This window comes from Pan troglodytes, chromosome 22 (genome assembly GCF_028858775.2).
Source record: "Pan troglodytes isolate AG18354 chromosome 22, NHGRI_mPanTro3-v2.0_pri, whole genome shotgun sequence".
In the NCBI taxonomy this organism is placed as follows: domain Eukaryota; kingdom Metazoa; phylum Chordata; class Mammalia; order Primates; family Hominidae; genus Pan; species Pan troglodytes.
This window is the reverse complement of record NC_072420.2, coordinates 34,964,406-34,986,216: the sequence shown is the minus strand read 5'-3', so window position 1 is coordinate 34,986,216 and position 21,811 is coordinate 34,964,406. Positions and strand designations below refer to the sequence as shown.

Sequence of the window (21,811 nt, the reverse complement as noted above, 5' to 3'; positions counted from 1 at the left end):
GATATTGCTGAATGGTTTAGAGTGAGACAACAGGTGTCTGTATATTTGTGCTGGACCTAGGTTCTCATCCTGCTTCGGCTACTCGATGGCCATGCAAGTTTCAGAAAGTCATTGAACCTCTTCAGCCTTAGTTTCCTTGACCAAAAAATAGGAATAAAAATAATATCTGCCCTACTCTCCACACAGGATGGCCAAATGCATCAAAATTAAGCACCTGTGGGTGCTGTATTTATGGAGGAATTTTTGGACACAATCAACCTTCAGAGGTGGGGCTATGACTACTTAATACTGATAACTACAACAGGCCCAGGCTTCTGTCTTTTCTAGTCAACATTTTATATATCAATCCTGGCTTTCTGCTTCCTTAACTCAGGAAAGAAAGAGGAAAAACGTGTGTAATCGATACAAATTAGTCCTTTTATTCTTGCTTACAGATGACTGGAGGAAGAACGTAGCATAAATATGGTGAAGGATGCGGCTATTCGGGTCCTTGGTCTGTATATTAGAAGAGCACTTTACAAGCACTTTTACATACTTTTCTGTCAACCAAGTCAGTAAGCAGGACAAATAGCACCACCTGGATACAAAGACTGAAGAATGGAGCTGAGGACTAGTGTGACCTGACCACAGGGCATTGAACTCAAGTCTCCCAAGAATTCCCTAGTCTCTCCTCCTCCCCCTGTGCTAGGTTTGGGGTTGAAACTTGAGCACTTGAGACAAAATATTTGAGCAACTTGAATGAATGCATTCTTTCTGAAATTCAGCCATAGTCACCATCACTGTTCCTTAAGCACCTGGTATTTATGGAGCTTCATGTCGATTTACAAATATATGCTCGTCTCCTGTTAGTGGCTCAGCATTGTGCTGAGGCCCAAAAGCGATGTTGAAGTACAGTGATTGGTGGCTTCCCATGGTTTATAAGTGTATTTGCAGAAACCCCCCAAATATATGAAATAGTAATAAATGGTTTGGGCCAGAACTGAAACCAGCACAGGGCATGTCACCCACTATAAGGAACGTAATGAAATAACGAGAGATTGGATCAATCATTTAAAACGAATTAATGGGAAACATACTATGAAGGGCTAGGTTCTGTGGTTCATGATATAAACGATACAGGGGTTTGGATGGAAAACAGACCAATTAAAGTGACTACCGTTAGAGGAAGTGTCATGGAAAAGGAGAGACTTAACTGGATATTAATAGATCAGTAAAAATATTATGTCAAGGAAAAAGGTGAAGCTATGCTTGATAGGAGGAAAAAAAGAACAAAATCCCAGAGACAGGATATGTATAAGGCATGCATAGTACAGCAGTGTGCCGGTAAAGGTTCAGCAACCCTCTCTTGGTGGGTGAGGGACTTGATTAGTAGCATTTGCCAATTTCCAAGGCATAAACACTCCCAATATGGCTAATCTCAAGTGACCAGCATGACATCATGGAATGGGTAGTTGGAAGGGATGGGCATTAGCAAACCATCATAGAGTATTTCCACCATTAAGATACAACAGCCATGCATGATCTCAGGAGCACAGATAATGGTAAAACTATTTGGAAGCTATGAGTTTTAAGTATTTATTAACTTTTAAACCTAATTTATTTAATTGTAAGTTTATATAATTTACTGTATAATGACAACTGTGTTTACCAACTGGCTCACAAGCTTCCTGAAAATTTTAGCACAGGCTCTTGAGAGCCTGTATGAGAGAGAGTTCCTGCACATGATTATGGCCCAGATTCAAAACAGGAAAACCGTCCCACGGGAATGATTCATGCAGGAGGTTTGAGGGAAATAACATTCACTTCATAGAGCCAGATCACAAAGACCAAGAAAGACAAGGAACCTGGTGTAGAGGGAATGTAGTAGGATTGAGAGCACCCAAGCATGGAGCTGCCATGATGTTTCAGGAAGCTGGAGGGGGGTGCACAGGACAGACTGGGGAAGGAGTGTGCACTCAAAGGCGGGGCAGGAAGAGGAGCTTAAAATTGGGGTGACAGATTGGGTGGAGATGGGGAGACTAACATGAGGGATATCTTTAAGTAAACCCAGCACAATATGGCACCCAGCTTTGGGAATTCAGAGAAGGGCCCATTAAAGGTGCAGGAGGTAAGTCTGGTTGGCTGAGAGGGGAGTTGCTGCTGAGAGAAGGAGCTGACCTGAACATCCTGGGAAGGAAGATGAGTTCTCGAATCTGCTGCATGGGAGGCAATGGCCAGGGAGATGCAGCAGGGGAAAGGTCTACAGCAGTGACACTGTGGACAACTGTCAGGAGATACAAGGTTGGAGCCTTTGGGAGAGGAATGTGATTGGAAATGTCCATTTTGGGGTTTCAGTCCAGAGCTGGCAGAAGCCTTGAGATGCATGAGCTCTCTGGAGAAAGACACACAGAAAAGAAGGCTTAAGCTTGGCACACACTGGCATCTGAAGGCGGGAGGAGGAAGAAGAGCCACAAATGTTTCCAGATAAGAAGTCCCCAGAGGGTAGAAGAACAAAAGAAAAGGTCTCAGAGACCAAGATGGGGCCATTTCCCAAAGGGAAGTGTATGTCCAATGCATTAGGGTTGTTGGCTAAGCTAAAATAGGGAAAAATAAGTTCTCCTCTCTCAGACAGGGATGTTAGCTAGGCTAAAACAGAGAAAAATAAGTCATTTCTCAGAAAGAAAGAGTAATGGAATTTACAGCGGTGTGCTGGTAAACGTTCAGCAACCCTCTCTTGGTGGGTGAGGGACTTGATTAGTAGCATTTGCCAATTTCCAAGGCATAAACACTCCCAATATGGAGAGTTGCTGCCAAGAGAAGGAGCTGACCTGAACATCAGAGAAAAAGTAATGGAATTTAATTCCACCTCATGAAAAGAAACCAAGTCCACTACTTGGGGCAGAAGCTGTTCTTCTGGCCTGGGTTACCTGGAAGGTGCCTCAATGTTGTACCTCACTGTGCTATGGAGGCACAGGCTCTTTGTTCCAAGGAGGGGCACCCAGTCAGTAAAAATGTGTGGTGGGAAATCTCGCCGCACTAAACATGTTCCAGAAACTTCTCAATAGTCAACAATTTAAAAGCTTGAGATCATAGAAGTTAAAACTCTAATAAGCAACTAAAAGGAGAGTACAATATATGCAGCCTTAGAGATATTTTTTCTACCCTAGGAATATAAAATTGCAATTTGTGAAATAATCTGGTAGCTACCTTGATTGCAGTTGTTTCCTTTTAGAAAATTCTCCGTGAAACCTAAAAACACAAGTCTCGTTCCTTTAGAGGAAATCTTTTTTAAATGTCCAAAAATAATAAAGTATGAATACAGCAGTCCTCTTGAAGGAATGTGCTGTATACATCCATTGTCCGTTACAAACACCAGAGGTACCACATGAGGTCTTTAGGGATTACTATATAAATAATGAACACTCTTAAAAATGCAAAATCCAGTTCAATAGCGCTTTCATTGCTCTTATTTTGGATTATGTCTATTGAGAGAGAAAGCAGATTTCAAGCCAAATGGAGAGAAAGATAATACCCCATATATTGTGTTTAATTTAACATATTTAACAGAAATAACAAAGACAAGGCTTACTCTACAGCTTAGCTTTTTCAGATTTAGTAATTCCAGTAATGCTTTTGCTTCATGAAGTGCTGAAAATAAAGCAAGAATATTTACATTCTTGTTTTATTTTATACAATGCTTCTCATCATTTCCCTGTTTGTGTAGTCTTATGTATGTTCTTTCTTTTGTTCCTAACCCTTTATAAGGACAACCCAAAAAAACCCTATGTTTTTTTCATTTTTGTTCTTGAATGATAGAATGTTTCTTAACTCTTTATGATATATATTAAAACCACCCACATATTGCTGCACCAGGCTTTAATTAGGGAAGATTTTTTTCCCTGATTGCATCTCCTTAGCTACATGGATTGTGCTACAATCAGGAGAACAACAGGGGAAATGAATAAAAATGACAAAATTGTTTGTTGACAGGGCTTTGGGGAAGAAGACACACTCAACTTTGCCGGTGGCACCATAAATTGAAAAAAGAAATCATTTCAAGAGCAATTTTGCAATATGTGACAAGTCATAAAAATTATCCTACTCTTTGACCCAGTAGGGCTCTTGGAGAAACATGTCCCAAGGAATAATTCCAAGGAAACAAAAATATTTGTAAAAAGATGTGTTGAGCCCTCCCATATAGTAAAATGAATAATTAGAAACAGCCCAGGTACCCAACTGTGAGGAAATGGCTTAGGCAGACTGTACTCTATTAATATAATGGAATATTAAGTGGTCACTAGGAATGACAATTATAGAGATGATTATGCAATCTGAGGAGTATCATGCAAAATCATTTTAAATGGCAAGAGGAGAAAACATAGCAATGCACAGAGTGAAAGACAACATTTCCTGCCTTCATAGGAGGGTGTGTGATGTAAAGAACTGGGGATGTAGCAGTTCAGTTACTGGAATTCCTCAGCTTTTATTTCACTTGCCTTTTAGATGGGCCTGTTTGACCTTCATTGCTTAGTTTATAAATCCTACTATTCTCAACTTGTAGGCTGCACACTCTCCTGAGAAGGGAGAGGCAATGCTAGAAGGTGGAGGCATGCATAATTTAAAAACAATGTAGTGTTTCGCCCAATTGTTTGTGTGTGTGTGTGTGTGTGTGTGTGTGATTATGTATAGTTGAATTTGAAGCTCAAATAATATTTTTAAAGAATGTGAGCTTTGTATGTTTATCAAAAGCGAGGCTTTAAAAGGTTGAGAAAAAGTTCCCTCTTTTAACTTGTCCTAGGTACTTATGAAACTATTTAGTGCCATGTAAATTGGATCTGCAGATATTCCATTGAAATTGCCCATATTGAAGCAGTCTAGCCTGCCACAATTATCTTGAGGTGCAAGGAACACAAAAAAGAATTGCCTATCTAACAATTTGCTAAGGAAGAGGGTTTACATGAGATAAACAGGCTGCTGGTCTGTCTCGCCGAGATGGCAATATGGTCATACAGTCAAAGACAAATTTTTAAAGGGAATTTTAAAATGTTACTAAGGGCAGCGGACTAAATGGAGGACCAAATATTCTCTGAGTGTATGACTAAAAAGTCTCATTATTTTGTTACCTACTTAGATGGAACTTCTGCCATATCTGTGTACAATGAGCCCTCCCTACATCCAGGCTCTGGGACTCAGCCCACCACCTCCTCTGAGTCCTGCTTCATCAGGGTTCCATCTGTCGCTAGCTCCTCCACTGCCATCTCCAGTGGCTTCTTACTCCGTTGTCCTTAATCTAAATGAAACTTACACTGGATCTTTCCTTTTCCCTTCGGACAGTGGTGTGCCAGTAAATGTTTAACAACCAGCTCTCTGGAAAGAAGAGCTCTGACTTACAGCCTTTGCCAATTGCCGTGGTTTAAATACTCCTATCATGGTTGAGTTCAAGCTACCAACATGACATCACCGAATACAGAGGAGAAGAGGTGCGTAATCAACAGCACAAGCATCATGTAGTATTTACACACAGGGACAATAAAGTATAGATAATAGTAAAATGAAATAAAATCATTAGAAAATGAGGAGTTTTGAATATTTAGTATCATTGTTTTTAATAAAATGTATTTAATTGTAAGCTTATAAAATTTGATTTTAATCTAATCAAAATTTAATTGTAACGAATTACAAAATTTTATTTAATAATAGCTCATGAAATTCCTGAAAAGTTAATAATCAGCTCTTGAAAGCCGGCCCTAGCACATAGCTCTAACACACCAGTGCATCTCTCCATCAAAATTTGGATCATAAAACTATTGTGTCACAGGATTTCATGGTCATTTGACACTGCCCTCCTTGAAGTGTTCTCCTCCTATGGTTTAGGGCAGCATGCTGTGGTGGTTTTCCTTTGACACTTCCAGCAAGTCTTCTTCATCTCCTGCCTTGGTTCCATCTCTCTCCTTTAACCCCCTTTGCATATTTGTGTGCACCCAATTTTCATTCTTTTGATTTGCTGAGCCAGGGTCTCACTCTGTCACACAGGCTGGAGCGTGGTGCCATCACAGCTCACTGCAACCTCCAACTCCTAGGCTCAAACAACCCTCCTGCCTCAGTCTCCTGCATATTCTCATTCTCCACCTGGGTCTCTTCCCTGAGTGATCTCATTCACATCTACCAACAACATATTAACGACTCCAACATGATTCTGGCATCTGCAGCCAAAAACCTGACTTGTCTCCAGGTGCAAAATGGCCCATGGGCGTCACCTCCTGGATCTTTATTTTTATGCTTTCTTTCATACCTCTTTACCCAAACTTGATATTTCTCCTGCATTCCTTATCTAGGTCAAAGAACATTTCCACTCATTCATTAATTCAGTCGTAAATACTGATTGCATATTTAATATCAGCTAGGTACAGTTTTAGCCATGTATTCATGAAATACAATAGAGAGAAAAGTCACCAAAGGCCTCAAGAAGACAGTTAACAAAACAAACAAGCAAACAAAGACCAGATATATCTTATAATGTCAATGACAATAAACATGGTGAAAGGCAAGGCATTTTAAAGTCATCCTTGGTTCCTTTCTCCTTTACTCCCTACATCTGCATGGATACTAAGACCTATGCCTCGACTGGCTCAATATCCCTTGAATGGAGGCTTTCCTGCCTCTCCAAATTGGCATTGCCTTAAGTTGGGCATTAGCACCTGTGACTTCCCACCCCTGACCTGGCCTTCCTGTTACAGGTTCTTGCCTGATCCGTCCTCCGTATTTTCTCTGGTGCTTTTCAAAATTATCCCCTCTGCTTGTTAAATACCTCATGGGATCCTTTAAGCACTGTAGGATAAATTCCTTGACATACTATGACAAGGAAACTAATTTCCCTAGTTATTTACCGTGTGTGAAATGCTCAGTGAACATGTGTTGTACACACACAGGCACATGTGCACACAGTGCACACACAGACAGTTTATTTATATGTATACATATATACTATACAGTTACACATATATACTATATATGTGACTATTTGGAATATAGATGTAAATATATACTATATGTGACTATATGGAATATAGACATAAATAAATCCCTTATAGTAGAATAGACGTATGTATTCCATATAGTCACAGAAAGGATGCCATTATCCTTCTGACAGCTTGGTGAATCCACATCATTTTTCACTTTGTACAGGAGCTAGACCTTTTCATAATCTGGCCCAACCTTTCTCCCTGAAGTTTCCTCTCCTGCCCCACCCCCGGCTCACCTAAAATCCCGTCTCAGTGACCTACTTTTCCATCTGACGTCATTTTCACACCTTTGAGCCTTTGCTCACGTTGTCTCTTCTTCCAGGGATGCGTTTGCTTCACTTTCTCTGCCCGGCGAGACTCAACCATCCAGACGCCTCTTCTTAGGGAAGGCTTCTTCCCTCCAGCCCACACCACCATCCTTTTGCCCCAGGAAATCTCCCCCTCCTTGCCACTGCCACAACCCTTTGCTCATAACACCTTTTTGTTGAGCACCTACAATGTGCTAGGCACTATTCCACTATTCCAGAGACTGGGAATGAGTGATGAATAAAGCTAAGTCCCTGCCCTTGTGGAGTTGGTATTCTACTGGAAAGAAATGGAATAGAAACACCATAATTTCAAATAGCAACACATACTGAAACAAAAATAAAATAAAGCAATAGGTAATGAGATGGAGGGGGGTGAGTCCAGGTGTATCAGTCTGCTCAAGCTTCCGTAACAAAATACCACAGACCAGGTGGCCTAAACAGCAGAAATGTATTGTCTCACACTTCTGGAGTCTGGAAATCAAGATCAAGGTGTTGCCAGGGTTGGTCTCTTCCGAGGTCTCTTTCCTTGGTTTGCAGATGGCCGCCTTCTCACTATGTCCTCACATGGTCTTTTTCCTCTGTGTGTTCACACCCCTGCTGTCTCTTCATGTGTTCAAATTTCCTCTTCTTGTAAGGATACCAGTCAGATGGGATAAGGGCCCACCCCAACCATCTCATTTTAACTTAATTGCCTTATTCAAGGCTCTATCTCCAAATATAGTTACAGTCTCAGGTGCTGTGGATTGAGGCTTCAACATATAAATTTGAGGGGGACCCACAATTCAGCTCCTAACAGCCAGGAAACTGCCCTTTCTCCCCAGGTGGGGACAATCACAGCACATTATCAAAAGGTAGCATAGCCATCTGTGTCCACACTCATCTCCCACATGAGTCACTGTGCAGTGAGTGTAAGGATCATGTCTTACTTCTCGTTGCCCTATATCACCTAGCATATATGCAATAAGTGTTTATTGAATAAATGCATAAACCAATTGGCTTTTAGAGACAATTCGTTTTGGGCTCAGAATCCAATCAGTTGTCCATATTTCAAATTCAAAAAAAAAATCATCTGATAGCTTAGTAGAAAATCCTAGTGACACAATAGTGTGCCTAATTTTAAAGCTATTCATATCCAAGCCACCTGAATGGCTCACACTTTTCCCATTCGTTTTTCCGGTGGGCATTGTACCACATCCAGCCATCTGACAAGGAGAGTAAATTGCATCTGATTTTCCAGTTTTGAAAGCTTGAGGATTATTTCTGGCTTGGAAGCAGTTCAATCCCAGGAATATCGATGCCAGCATCTGTACTAAAGTTAATTTGTTTCTCCATCTGTGCCATTTGTGAATCTACCCATTTGAACTCTCGGGAAAGGGAGGTAGCTGGGTGAACCCTACAGTTAGAGAAGACAGTAAGCAGGTGGCTTCCTCTCAGGGAACACACAGAGCAGCACCAGAGGGAGAAACACAACTGTGAGACATCAAATCGTTCTTGACACTCTCACAGAATACATGCAGCAGATGGAGAGGGAAAGGGATTGAGAATTTTCATCCTCCTACCTTGAAAGTAGAGTAGTGACTTAGGCAGATCACAAGCACGATCACATTTCACATTATATGTGGCTCCGTAATTAACATTACTTTTGTTTCAGTGGGAAAATAGCACATATTCTTTTATCACTAGTACAAGAAGAAATATTATTTTAGGTTCTAGTTCTGTGTTCTCAATTCCAGTATCCTTACCCTTTATAGATTTGCTCTCAGTGAATTCAGATTTGTGTGTGCGTGCACGCATATATTTTATTACTTAAACAGCCTACCATTTTGTCCAAAACATTTTAAGCAACTTATAAAACCACTTAAAATATAATAAGATTGTATGACTTAAAATTGGATAAAATTTTTGCATATGGCCTTTACTTGAAATGAGATAGACTTTTTGTACTAGATCTTTCTCACTGAGATTTGCTAAAACATAATTAAATCCTTCTGTATACGTATTTGATGCTCCAAAGAAAATAATGCTGCTAACAGAAGGCCAGCATAGTATCTCTGGGAATAGGGAAGATTATGGTCCATGTTTCAGGCACATTTTTGCACAACAAATGAAAGGGAATTGTCTTGTGTGAGGAACAGTCATGAAGTTCTAAATGCTTTAGTTTCTCAACCTTGGTGTCAAGACCTCTCAATTCATGCACATGTACAGTCCAGCATGTCTCCAATTACTGTTATGATGGGCAGGGAGGGAGGTGGGGTGGAAGACTGAGAGGTTAGAACATTCTCTAAAAGGAAAGCTACTCCAGTTTTATTTCATATTGGACTGTTAGGGAGTTGTGGGAAGTGGGGAGTAGTTGGAAAAGAAGAGAAACAATAGGGGATTTCACAACAATGAAACACTGAACCATAACACCAAACACTGAGGACCATGGACGGCAGACTGGTGGCAGGATATGACGTAGGAGTTAAGAACACAGGTCTGGTTTCAAAGTGGCCAGGTTCTAGCATCAGCTCTGCTGTTTGCTAGCTGTGTGACCTTGCCAAAAGTCACACACTTAACCTCTTTGGATCCAACTATACAAGGTGTTTCTTATTCTTCACTTCCTTTTTGAAGTGAGTCAGGCTAGAAGAGCTCTTGAGAATATTCTTGTCTTCTTCTGTTCAGTGTTGCTATAAAGGAATTCCTGAGATTGGGTAAATTATAAAGAACGGTTTATTTAGCTCATGGTTCTGCAGGCTATACAAGAAGCATGTCACCAGCATCTGCTCTACTTCTGGCAAGGGCCTCAGGCTGTTTCCACTCATAGCAGAAGGCAAAGTGGAGCCTGTTGTGCAGAGATCACATGGCCAGACGGCAAGCAAGGGGGAAGGTGCCAGGCATGTTTCAATAGCCAGCTCTTGAGGGAACTAACAGAGAAAGAACTCACTTACCCCCAAGGGAGGGTATTAACCTGTTCACAAGGGATCCACCTCCATGACCAAACACCTCCCATTAGGATCCACCTCCAACACTGGGGGTCAAATTTTAACATCAGGTTTGAAGGGGACTAGTATCCACACCATAGCAATTCCCTTTCAGTTTTCAGCAGCATAACATAACAAAAAGGTGCTCAAGAAGCTAGTGGAGATGTGCTGCCCTCCTGGGAGCTGGCTGGGGAAAAGTTTATTCTGTTTACTTCTGTTTATCCTGTTATTCAGTGTGGGCCCTGGGGGGATTAAGCCAAGGCCTGGGCCTCCAGGGGCCTATCTAGATTCTCCATTAGCTTGTCAAGCTTTGCCCTGAATAGCTCATTACTAAAAATGTTGACCAAAAAAAGACTTTGTGCATCTTTTTGGAATACCTGGTTCTCTCCCTTTAGTGTTTTACAAACTGTCTTAGTCCTTTTGGGTTACTATAACAAAGTGTCATGGACTGGGTAGCTTATGAACAACAGACATTTATTTTGCACAGTTCTGGAGGCTGGAAGTCTAAGATTGGTGTGACAGTCTGGTCTCGTCCTAGGGAGGGCTGTCTTCCAGGCTGCAAACTGCCAACCCCTCCTTGTGTCCTCACATGGAGGAAGGAGAAAGAGCACCCTCCAGAGTCTCTTCTCATAAGGGCACTAATTCCATTCACGAGGGTGCACCTTCATGACCTAATCACCCCCAACAAAAGCCCCACCTCCAAAGACCATTACACTGAGAGTTAGGGCTTCAACACAAACATTTGGGGAGATACAAACATTCAGTCTATAGCACAAACCACCATCCTAAATTTGTGGCATCGTATTTGCTCTTGGGAAAAGCAGACAGATATGGCCCTAAAGTGTGAACTCTTTGAATCCCTTTAGAATAAGCCAGCAGCCATGAAGCAAAAGGCCCTCATCAATCTTTATATTTTTCTTTCTAATTTTCTATAAACTATTGTTTTCAAACCCATTATTACAAGTTTCCTTCACATACGAGCTCTCTAGGCCCACATGAAAACTTGAAAACAAGTCAATTAAACAATTGCAGCTAGGAACAAGTAAGCACATTTTATTTTACCTCCTGGAAAAGGAGCCCAGCCCAAAGGAGCTCAGCTCCAGCAGTCAGCTGGAGACAGAGAAGGACTTCCTACCAGTAGCTGCTGAGTATCCATGGAGTTCCCCCATGACACTCAACCTGGGGGCTCCAGAAATCTGGAGAGGACAGGAAATGAGAGCAGACCCGCATCTCCTTGGAGGGTGTGGTTGAGGGTTTCCCCAGCAGGATGCCTGGAACCACGAATGCATAGACCTTAATGGATTAACAAGAGGACTTCCAACAGGACCCAGAAGAGGACCTAGCTAGGTGGCCAACACCCACATTTCTGTGGATTCCCTCTCCACTCAGCCCTTTTCTCAGCTCTCTGAAATTTGTGGTTATGGATGCAAAGATCATTCTGAGAAAGGTACCTCTCTCCCCACCTGCCGCCAGTCCATGACCTTAACATGGTTAGACTCACCAGACTTTGGATAAGTCCTTTGGATTTTCCAAGATATGGATTTTCACTTTATTTCACAATGCTTTGAGCAGTTCTTGAGTTTTTTCAGATATTTATTTTTCTCCTTATCTAGAGTGGACATGGGTGAGGCTCAGTGGGTTTTTCCTGGGGGCAGTGATCATTAACTCCTTGAAAGCAGTAACCATTCCATTTTTAAATTTATGGATTCAACCAATATTTATTGAGGATGTACCAGGCACTGATCCAGTTGCTGAATTTCTAGTTCTGAGCAAAACAGATAGGGCCTCGACCTTTAAGGAACTTAGAGTCTGATGGAAGGGACAGGTGTTAAATTCACAATTACAACAATAAATATAAAAGTACACACCATGATTGTACAGGAGACTGACAGACCAACAACTGGGCAGGAGTAGAGGGTTTGTGTGTGGGAAAGAAGAACCATGGAGGTTGGAAAAGAAGCACAGGGTGCTATGAAAGAGTATAACAGAGGCCTCAGTTAGGTTAGGAGGGGATCAGGAAAGGCCTCACAGAGGAAATAGCCTGAAAGATGAAGGAGCCTTAGCCAGGGAATGATTTGGGGACTGGTGGGGTCTGACTGAGCCCAGTAAGAAGTGGAGACAAGGGCATGCAAGGAGCTGGAAGGTAAAGAGGGGTAGATCCACAGGGTCTTCAGGAAGTGTGAACACTTCCATTTTAAGCCAAGTGCAGTGGGAATCCATTGATGGGTTTGGGGCAAGGTTGTAGGCTGATTTGGTTTCTACTTAGAGGAGATCACTCTAGCTGCAGAAGTGGAGGCCACAAATGGATGTGAGAAGACAGGTAGGAGGCTAATGGGGAGTGGGAGACTCTAGGTGAGAACTGTTGGTGCTGGACCTGGCAGGGCAGTTGAGATGGAGAGAAGTAGACAGATTGGAGACATACTGAGAAGGAGGAGCCAACAGGCTCTGGTTGTAGTGCAGGAGATATTACTGCAGGAGCAACTAAAATAGGTGGACAGTGATTTTGTTTTTGTAAGGGGAATACACTGGAGGGTCAGGTTTGAGGGGAAGGTCAGGAGATCCACTTTGGAAGTGTTAATGTTGAGGAGTTTGGGAGAGCAGCAAACAGAGCTGGCAAGGAGGCAGTTAAATATTAATGTCCTGGAGCCCAGAGGAGAGTCAAGGCTGCCTTCTCCGTGATGCCTGGCAGGGCTCTGCATCCACTAGACAGGCCCAATGCATGGCTGTTGACCTAAAGCAATCATGACCCTAAATGTTCACCTTAGTCTGCCACTTACCCTGGGGCTCCCAGGAACCCTCGTCTCGGGAAGACTTAACAGTCACTGTTGCCACATTTTGGAAATGTTAAAGTCCAATCACAAACACTCCAGAAAATTGCCTAGAGGGAACCAAAAGAGTTAAATGCATAGTAAGTATTAAAATTACTCTATTTATCCTTAAGCTTCCTCTCATCTTAAAGTTTGTATACTCAAGTCCCAATATAATAAAATCTGGATTAAGCTGTTGTAGAGCTTAATGGAGCCAAGTGCCTATGCCAAGTCTCAGTTAATACATTTTAAATGAAAACACACCAGCAAGATCTAGAACAAGGGTCAGGAATCATAAAATAAATACCACAAAAATAATTCTCCATTGTGAAATGACGGGTGTCATGCCCCTGGGAGTCTAAAATCTCTTCTGAATTAAACAATCTTTTCACTTGGAGACAATTAGCAAACTGTTGGCAGGCTCTGCTCTTACCTTGCGCGAGGGAAAGAGAAAGAAATTCAGAAAGTGAAGCCAGAAACTTGTCTACCTCTGTTTCCAAGCTTGGCTCTAAACACTGTCAAAATGTTATTGCTCTGGTTCGAGGAAAGAGACTGACAGACCAACAACTGGGCAGGAGTAGAGGTTAGTGCCTGGGAGAGAAGAGCCAAGTTGTGCAAACATTTAGAGCCTTCTAGAAGCTGAATGAACTTCTATCTCTGGGGATACCTTTGTTTTCTGGGGGTCACGGGTGGTGTAGTAAACTAATACTGTTTCCCATCCATCCCTCTAACACCAGTCTCATCTTGAATCCTGCCACAGAACCTCGTGCTCCTCTTAGGGAAGTAACTGAACTACATTCTTCGCTCTGGTGACAGTGAAGGATGGGTCTCATTACCTGTGGGGGCTTGTTTTGCCAGTGCCTGCAGTCTTTTTCAAACCTCTACAGGCACTTTGTGTTCCTAGCTAATACTGGAGCAGTGCCCACTCCTGAAATGCTGAGCCATAGGCCTTCTTTTCAGCTGCAGAGAGCTCTGTGCCCCCACAGAGAATGCCCTTCAGTCAGGCAAAGGCAGGGGCGAGACGCCATGTTTAAATTCAGACCTGCCTCAGAGTCTGTCCTCCTTGGGAGGCCTTGAGATCTGCATGTTTCTCAAAGGGACACATCCCAGCAGGAGGATTTCCTGTTGGTGCCACTATACTGGGTCTCGCTGAGTTTTAGCCTCTATGCTCAGCCTGTCATGCCAGTGCCCGCACATGGTGACTAAAATGCCCCTTTCACATTTCCAAACACTCCCCTAGAAGAGGTGGTACCTGGTAATAACCACTATCAGGGGAAACCCCAGAACAGAAGGAGTCAGGGACCCAGGGCTGTGTCTTTCTTCTACCTCAGTCACACCCAGGTCTGGGACAATCAACAGGAACCAATGCACCACTGTGTTACCAGCCTCTAAGCTGCCTCCTGCAAGCCTCTAAGCTGCCTGCCTCCCATGTCGCCCACCCTACCCAGCTCAGTCTCAGGTGGGCTGAGAGGGGCCAGCCGTGTTGCCATCTTCCCCACCTCTCATGGCTTCAGTGACAGCACCTGTCGTGGCTTCTTCTCCTCACATGATAATCGGAGACACCTCTTCCTTTACAGTAGGACCCAGAAAGAGCCATTATTAACAAATGCCCCAATGGGCTTTTACATTTCTTGAGTGTGAGGATATGAGGGTGAATGAACAGTTTAATTATGTGAGCAGGGGGCTAGGAGTGGGTGCTGACATGACTGGTAGCTCCGTTGTTCTCAACAGACATATTGCTGCCACCTGACCAAAGCTAGAGTAAACACAGCCACACATCTGAACTGAATTTTGACAAGACCCTGTTTCCAGACTCTTCTTTGTCAAAAGCAGCTGTATCTACCACAAAATGGAGGGTTTGTCCTTGAAAAACTTAATAATGTCGAAGAGACAAGGGATGGCCAGCTTGTGAATGGTATAAACACAGTGTCTCAAAACCACAGGTGATCCCAGGTGGTCAAGATGAAGGAAGAAAGAGGTCACTTTTCTGAGGGTTCACGCAACTAAGCCTGTGTGAAATTCAGAGTTAACTGACAGGAGCACATGAGTGGCCCAGCATGGGTGATTCCCAACCTCACAGTGGGGCAAATGGACCATAGCAAAGGTCTCCAGGCCAAAACATGAGTATCGTTTACCCTAATTAAATCTACTCTGCAGGGGGACTGAGGCATGGCTATCATGCCTTGTGAGAACCTTTGGACAGCCAAGCAACTTGTAGCCACTATGTCTGGCTCAGAGAAAATAAACAGCAATCAACATCTTGGCCTAGATTATAAATTTAAATTTTTAGGGAAGTTATTTTCCAAGGTTGGATCAGTGTTTCACTTCATTATTACATATATATATATATATATATATATATATATATATATATATATATATATATATAAAATCTTCATGCACATTGCTACTACTGGCTTCTGGCCAGGTCTACTCTGCCAAGAGTAGAAAAACTATGAGAAAAGCTTTTTTTTAACATTTCTAAACTGACTAGAAACAGAAGGTGCAAGGAATCTAGACAGTGGTTGGCAAGAGGAGAAAAAAAGGGGAGATGTATGATTTGGAGGCCAGAGTAGAGAGACATTGCAGAGGAAGAATATCTAGCACTCAAAAATGAATCTTACTGGGATGGGGATGAAAGATGGAAAAAGAACCACAAAAGGAAAGCTCACAGTTCAAATTCGGATTCTGGAAGAATGCTGGAAGCCTCAGATTTGGGGAGTCCATATCAGTTTGGTGCTTTCAGTGATTCCATCCAAGCTCATGATCAAGTTCAAAGGAACATCGTGGATGGGGCTTATATCCAGAATTCTACCAGCTCAGAGTTTTCTCAAGGGCCTGCTTCCCACCTTCCAAACTCTTTACTCTTTTTTAATCTCACAGAATTTCATTTTGCTGTTTTTCTACCTAGAATCTCTTACCTGTCTCACCTCTGTGAATGGATGACACCCTCAGGTAGCCTGGCCATCTCTGATTTTCATCATCTCAAAACCCATTTTCTATTATCCACTCTCCACCCCATCCCCTACATTGCAGCCCACTCCACGCTCTGCAGTTTTGACAAGTGAAACTCAACTTTTCATCTGAACAAAGGCTAGAATGTGCCACACAGAAGGCTAACTCAAGGTTCCAGTTGTCTGTGTCAAAAGGGAACAAAAGGAAGAAAAAGGAGTCAGGAAGGGAACTTGGGGAGAATACAAGCTTGTTTTTGTACATGATAAGTGCAAACTGGAAGTTGAATCTGGAGCTCAAGAGCTAAGAGAAGGAATACATTTTGGGAGTCAGCATAAAGGTAAAAGATGAATCCACGAAGGTGCTTTGTGTGAGCAATTTCCATGGCCACCTACAAATTCATCTACATTTAGACTCATCCTTATATTGTTGCCCCTCATATCTGTATTCAAGATGAATCCCCCATCTACAGTAATAAGTCCATTCTTTCCCACCTCCTTGGGAACATTGTTCCAACAAGTAACTCCTTTCCTGTATCTTCAACTGTCTTTTACCACCAGCTCTTAATATTCAGCCTACAAACATGTCCAAATCTCTCTTATCTTTAAAATAACAACAAATTAATTAAGAAAAAAGAAAAAAATTCCCTCCTCTGGCCCTGATTCTCTCCAGCCACTGCCTTGTTTTCATGTTTTTTGCATGAAAAACATGAAAGAAAAGAGATTTGCCTGGAAGAGGAATAGATACTCACTGCCTTTACTTCCTCATTTCCCATCAATTGTTCACTTGCTAAAGTCACCAGTAATCTCCATGTCTCCAAATCCAATGGATTTATTTCAATCCTTATCTTATTGGACACCTCTAGATATAACATTGTTGTTCCTTGAAATTCTCTGTTCCCTTTATCTCCATGGCTCCTCTTTCCTGGTTCTCCTTATTCTTCTTTGATCTCTTCTCATTGGCCTTCTTTGAAGAGCTCTTCCTCTACTACCACTACGTTGGTATTCCCCCAAGTTTTAATCTTGGGCCATATTTTCTGTCCTTTTGCATGTTCCCTATGGGCAATCTCTGTGATAGACTTCTAATTTAGTTCCATTATCACTAGAGAACACATTCTGTATTATTTAATGTCTTTTAAATTATTGAGACTTGTTTTATGCTTTAGCATATGAACTTAATGAATGTCCATATGAAAATTAAAAGAATGAGTGTTCTGTTTTCGTCATGGGGAGCTTTCTATAAATGTCAATTATATCACATTGTTCATATATTGTTCTAGTCTTACATATGCCTGTTGATTTTCCTCTCCTATCAATTAGAGAAAAGAGTGTTGATATCTTCAACTATAATTGTGAATTTGTCCATTTATCCTTTCAGTTATGTTAGTTTTTGCTTCATGTATTTTGAAGCTCTGTTATTGATGAATATACATTTAAAATTGTTTTGTATTCCTTATAAATTGATCACTTTTTCTTTATGAACTCTCCTTTTTCATCCCTGTAATAGTCCTTGTTCTGAGTCTACTTTGTCTAAAACTAATATGGATAATTCTGCTTTCTTTGGATTAGTGTTAATAGAGTATATACTTTATATCCTTTAACTTTTAATCTATCTGTGTCTTCATATAGTTTTTTGCAGGCATCATATAATGGGGTCTTGCTATCCAATCTGACAATCTGCCTTTTAATTGGGATGTTTAGACCATTTGTATCTAATTTAATTACCCATATGGTAGTATTCCAGTATACCATCTTTCTATTTGTTTTCTATATGTCCTCTCTATTCTTCACTCCCCTTTCCCCTATTTTACTTCCTTCTTTTGAATTAATTGAGAATTCTTTATGATTCATTTTATCTCCACTACTGGTGAGCAACTAAGAAGTAAAATCTGGTGAGTGTGGTGTCATGAAAGTCAACATAAAAGAATATTTCAAAAAAAATTGAAGTTATCAACACTATGTTAAATGCCTCTGAGACCTTGAATAAATATAGACATAAAAATGACCGTGGGGTCTTGCAACATAGAGGTCAATCTGGTGGCCTCAGTAGAAACAACCTCAGTGAGCTGGTGGGGTTATAAACCCAGTCTAACCGAGATGAGGAGAGAATAAAAGATGAGGACGAGAAACAGGTACCATGAGCAACTCAAGAAGTTTTGCTATGAAAGGGAGGAAAGAGAATGTGATGGTGATTCCTAAAGTATATGACATCAACAGGAATTATTTGTTAAGAAGGGAAATATTAGAACACATTTGAGTGCTGGTGAAAATGATTCTGTAAAGAGAAGAAGACTGATAGATTGATGTTAGAGGAGCTAGAGGGAGCAAGTACCTTATCAAAAGAAGAAAAGGTAGGTTCTAGAACACACGTAGAGGGGGTAAATTTTGGTAGGAAAAGGGTCATATTGTCATTTGTGGGAAAAAAAGCAGCAAATATGTGGGGCAAACATAAGATTGGCTGGTGATTTCTTTTTATGGAAAGAGGAAGGACTTTCTATATTACCCCATGTTCTAGAAGATGTGTAAGTAGAGATTATTAGCAGATGATGTCCATATGTAAAAAGTGCTATAACAAAAGGAGTTCTAGATCACAACATATGGACATAGAGGTTAGTTCCAGATGAAGAATCAGAGAGATCTTTTTAGAAGTGGTATTATTTGAGCCTGGTTTTGAAAAATGGGTAGAATGTAAATAGTTGTTCATTTGTTGGCAAATATCTACGGAAACATTATAACCACTTATGAGCTATGCCATAAGCCAGACAGGGTCACTGCCCTCAGAAACTGCTAGACAAAACTGGGAAGAGGTTCCCAGGCAGAGGAAAGAATAGGAGTAAAGGGAAAATAATTGATGAGAAATAAGGGAAATGGGCAAGTGATAACCAAAGTGTGGAAGAACATAGGTGGAAGACTAAGGAGTTACTGAAGATTTTTGAGCTGTGAAGCACTACTAATCAGAGTTATCTGTTATGGGGAGGCCAGAAAGCCAGGTAGCAGAGGGCAGGGTCCCACATTCATAAACAGTCTTAAATTGAAACTTTTGACATTATCTCCAAATGAGCTCATATACCCAGTCATAGCAATACATTGATAGAAATGAGAGAAGATGATGTTCATTCAGCAGATTTTAAACTTATGTCCTAATATTGGTCTACATAACCTATAATATCTATGAAATCCCACTTTTTTTAAACCCTATCATTTTTGTGGGTGGCACAATTATATTCAACTTGGATTTTCATGTTAAAAACATTGATTTGTTAAACGGAAATATTTAAAATATTCTACCATTTGAGGAACTTGGAAACTGTGTGTGTGTGTGTGTGTGTGTGTGTGTGTGTGTGTGTGTGATATATAGCAGAATTCTTAAAAGAATGGAAGTGATAAAGATGCAACCACTGAGAGGTTCTGCTTGGAATCACAGCATCATTACCTTTCATGAACTGAAAATAGCTTTCTTCTTTCTGTAGTCTTTTATGATATGCTAAGAAGCATCAGCTGATCAAACAGATGGTAAATTATTACAGTTCTTTTATTAATGTCAACTCTGGTCTCATCATATTAGCAATGGTCACATATTGCAACTCATTCTGCCTTTGCAGGCACTCTGTACCAATTAATAGAATTTAATTCCAGTCCATTGACATTTTAAAAAGGGTTTCAAAGTAAACAATTTGATACAATTTAATTACAATGCTTTGAAATTCAGCTAAGATTAATGGAGTTAAAGAAGAACATACATAAAATTCTTGACAGACACAAAGTGATTACTAAATGAAACTATCATGAGAATACAAAAGATACTTATTTGAATTTCAATTAGCACTGAGAAATGAACCCTGTATGCAAACAAAATTAGAACACACATTAAGCAATGCTGAGGGTAGAAACTGATGTCTCCAGAACACATGAATCCATATCCTTCACTGTCTGCCTTCTCCACAGACCCAGGCTAAAACATGGATAGAGTCATTAAGTATCTACACAGCATTATATGAAAAAAATTACAAAAGTACAAATATTTACTGATCAAGAAAATTCTCTTGCTATTCTTCTATTAAAAATTTATAACTTTGGTTAAATATTACCCTGTTTTTTCTTCTTTGTTAGAATCCAAATACTTTTGGGCAGGAATTTGCCTGACCCTGAAGAGCCACATTCAAATCTAGGTGAGAACAAAACATAACACTCAGGGCTCCTGGACTTGCAGCTGCATATAGTAACTATGCGGATTTTAACTTGACTGCCTTTGGGAAGAGAAGACATATAAATTTCATTAGGAAAGGCTAGGTTTCTAGCTATAAATGTGGGAAGATGGATGTGTGCATGTGTGCTGTAGGACTAAGAAGTGGAATACTGTGGGCATCTGTTGTTTTGTCTGTCCTGCACCCCATTTCCTTTGTGGGACCTTCTCCTCTTCCATACCAGTCATGTGATTATGGACAGAGAGACAATCCCAGCAACCCAACGCCATCTCTCAGCACAGAACAGGGCAACCAACACAGTCCCTGATGATCAAAGTACCCAATTATTCTAACTACAAGGGCTGGTGCAAGTGTAATTCCTTCTCTGGTATTTTTCAATTGAAGCTGGGATAAAATCATTTTAGAAGACAGAAGATCCCAGGATGAAATGCGGAATGTAGAGGAATAAGGTACAGTAACTTTGGAAGTGAGTGGAGTCTGTAAGACTGAAGGTTAAGGAACTGTACATAAGCCCAGCACTGTACCCTAGCTGATAAAGTTGTTTCCCATGAGGGTACAGTTAACAACTTTGAAATCATTATATATGCATACTGAAACTGAACAATTAAGTAAATGGATAGCAGATGGTAAGAGCTAGGTTTCTTAATGTTAGAGTGGGAGGTTACAGACAGGAAAGGGAAAGAGGCTAGAATGATCTATGTAGTAATAGATTAGAGTCGGAGACATCAGTATGAACACATATTTGGCTTAATATAGATACAAGTAGTTACATATAAAAATATGTAAGATATGTGTAAATACACAAGTTAGTATACCACACATACATATATCCTTACTCTGTCAGTTGAGGGGGCCTAGATTCAATGACCACTTAGTTGCAACGAGCACACCTACCACCTAGATCTTGGTTTCTAATAGCATTCTCCAATAAAAGGAACCAGGCCTCCTTAGAGAACTGGCTGCTTCTAGGACTGGAGCAAGAAAGATACATACAAAATAATCCTGGGACATCTTGTAGGGCCAAAAAGTAAGAAAGTGCTCAAGACAAAAGCAAGAACAAAAACCCCACATTTCTATGTCAAAGGGACACAGGAACTAACCGAAAGAGCTCTCAATGGCCAAAGGTGGAACAATTTGAGCAACAAAATTAGAAAGTAGTATTGGATGATAACCCAATGTATAAAATAAATATCAGTGAGATCATACTAATATAAATAAGTGCCCAGATCAATACATGGGGGAGAATGAGTAAATCTCTTGTGCAGAAGAATTCCAAATAATTTCTGTAGGTGGAGTACACCTCAAGAAGGCAAATAGCTCTCCATTCCTTAAGTGTGGGCTGTACATAATGACTTCCTTCCAAAGAGTGCAAAATGGAAAGGGGAGAAAAAGAGTAACTTTACAATGTGCAAATATGAAAAAAACACTGCCTCAACCATGTGGTCAAGGTTAAAATCAGCAGTGATAAATCATGTTGATAGTCTGTACATCTGATATGATGTAATGAGAATGGTATTTTACTTCTGTGGTCTTCCTCCCCAAATCCAATAACCTTAGTCTAATCATGAGAACAACATCA

General features: G+C 40.9%; 1 protein-coding gene across 4 annotated transcripts in view; it reads right to left on the bottom strand.

Moving 5' to 3' along the window:
- Nucleotides 1-21,811, bottom strand: part of LOC134809241 (uncharacterized) — a 227,986-nt gene that overhangs the window by 94,221 nt on the left and 111,954 nt on the right. Inside the window, exon 5 of one of the 4 annotated variants that reach the window (XR_010154472.1) lies at nucleotides 13,047-13,147. The exons of the other annotated variants lie outside the window; for them this stretch is intronic. The gene's annotated coding sequence lies outside the window, so the exon portion shown is untranslated. The remainder of the gene's footprint in view (nucleotides 1-13,046; nucleotides 13,148-21,811) is intronic. 4 annotated transcript variants of the gene reach the window in all.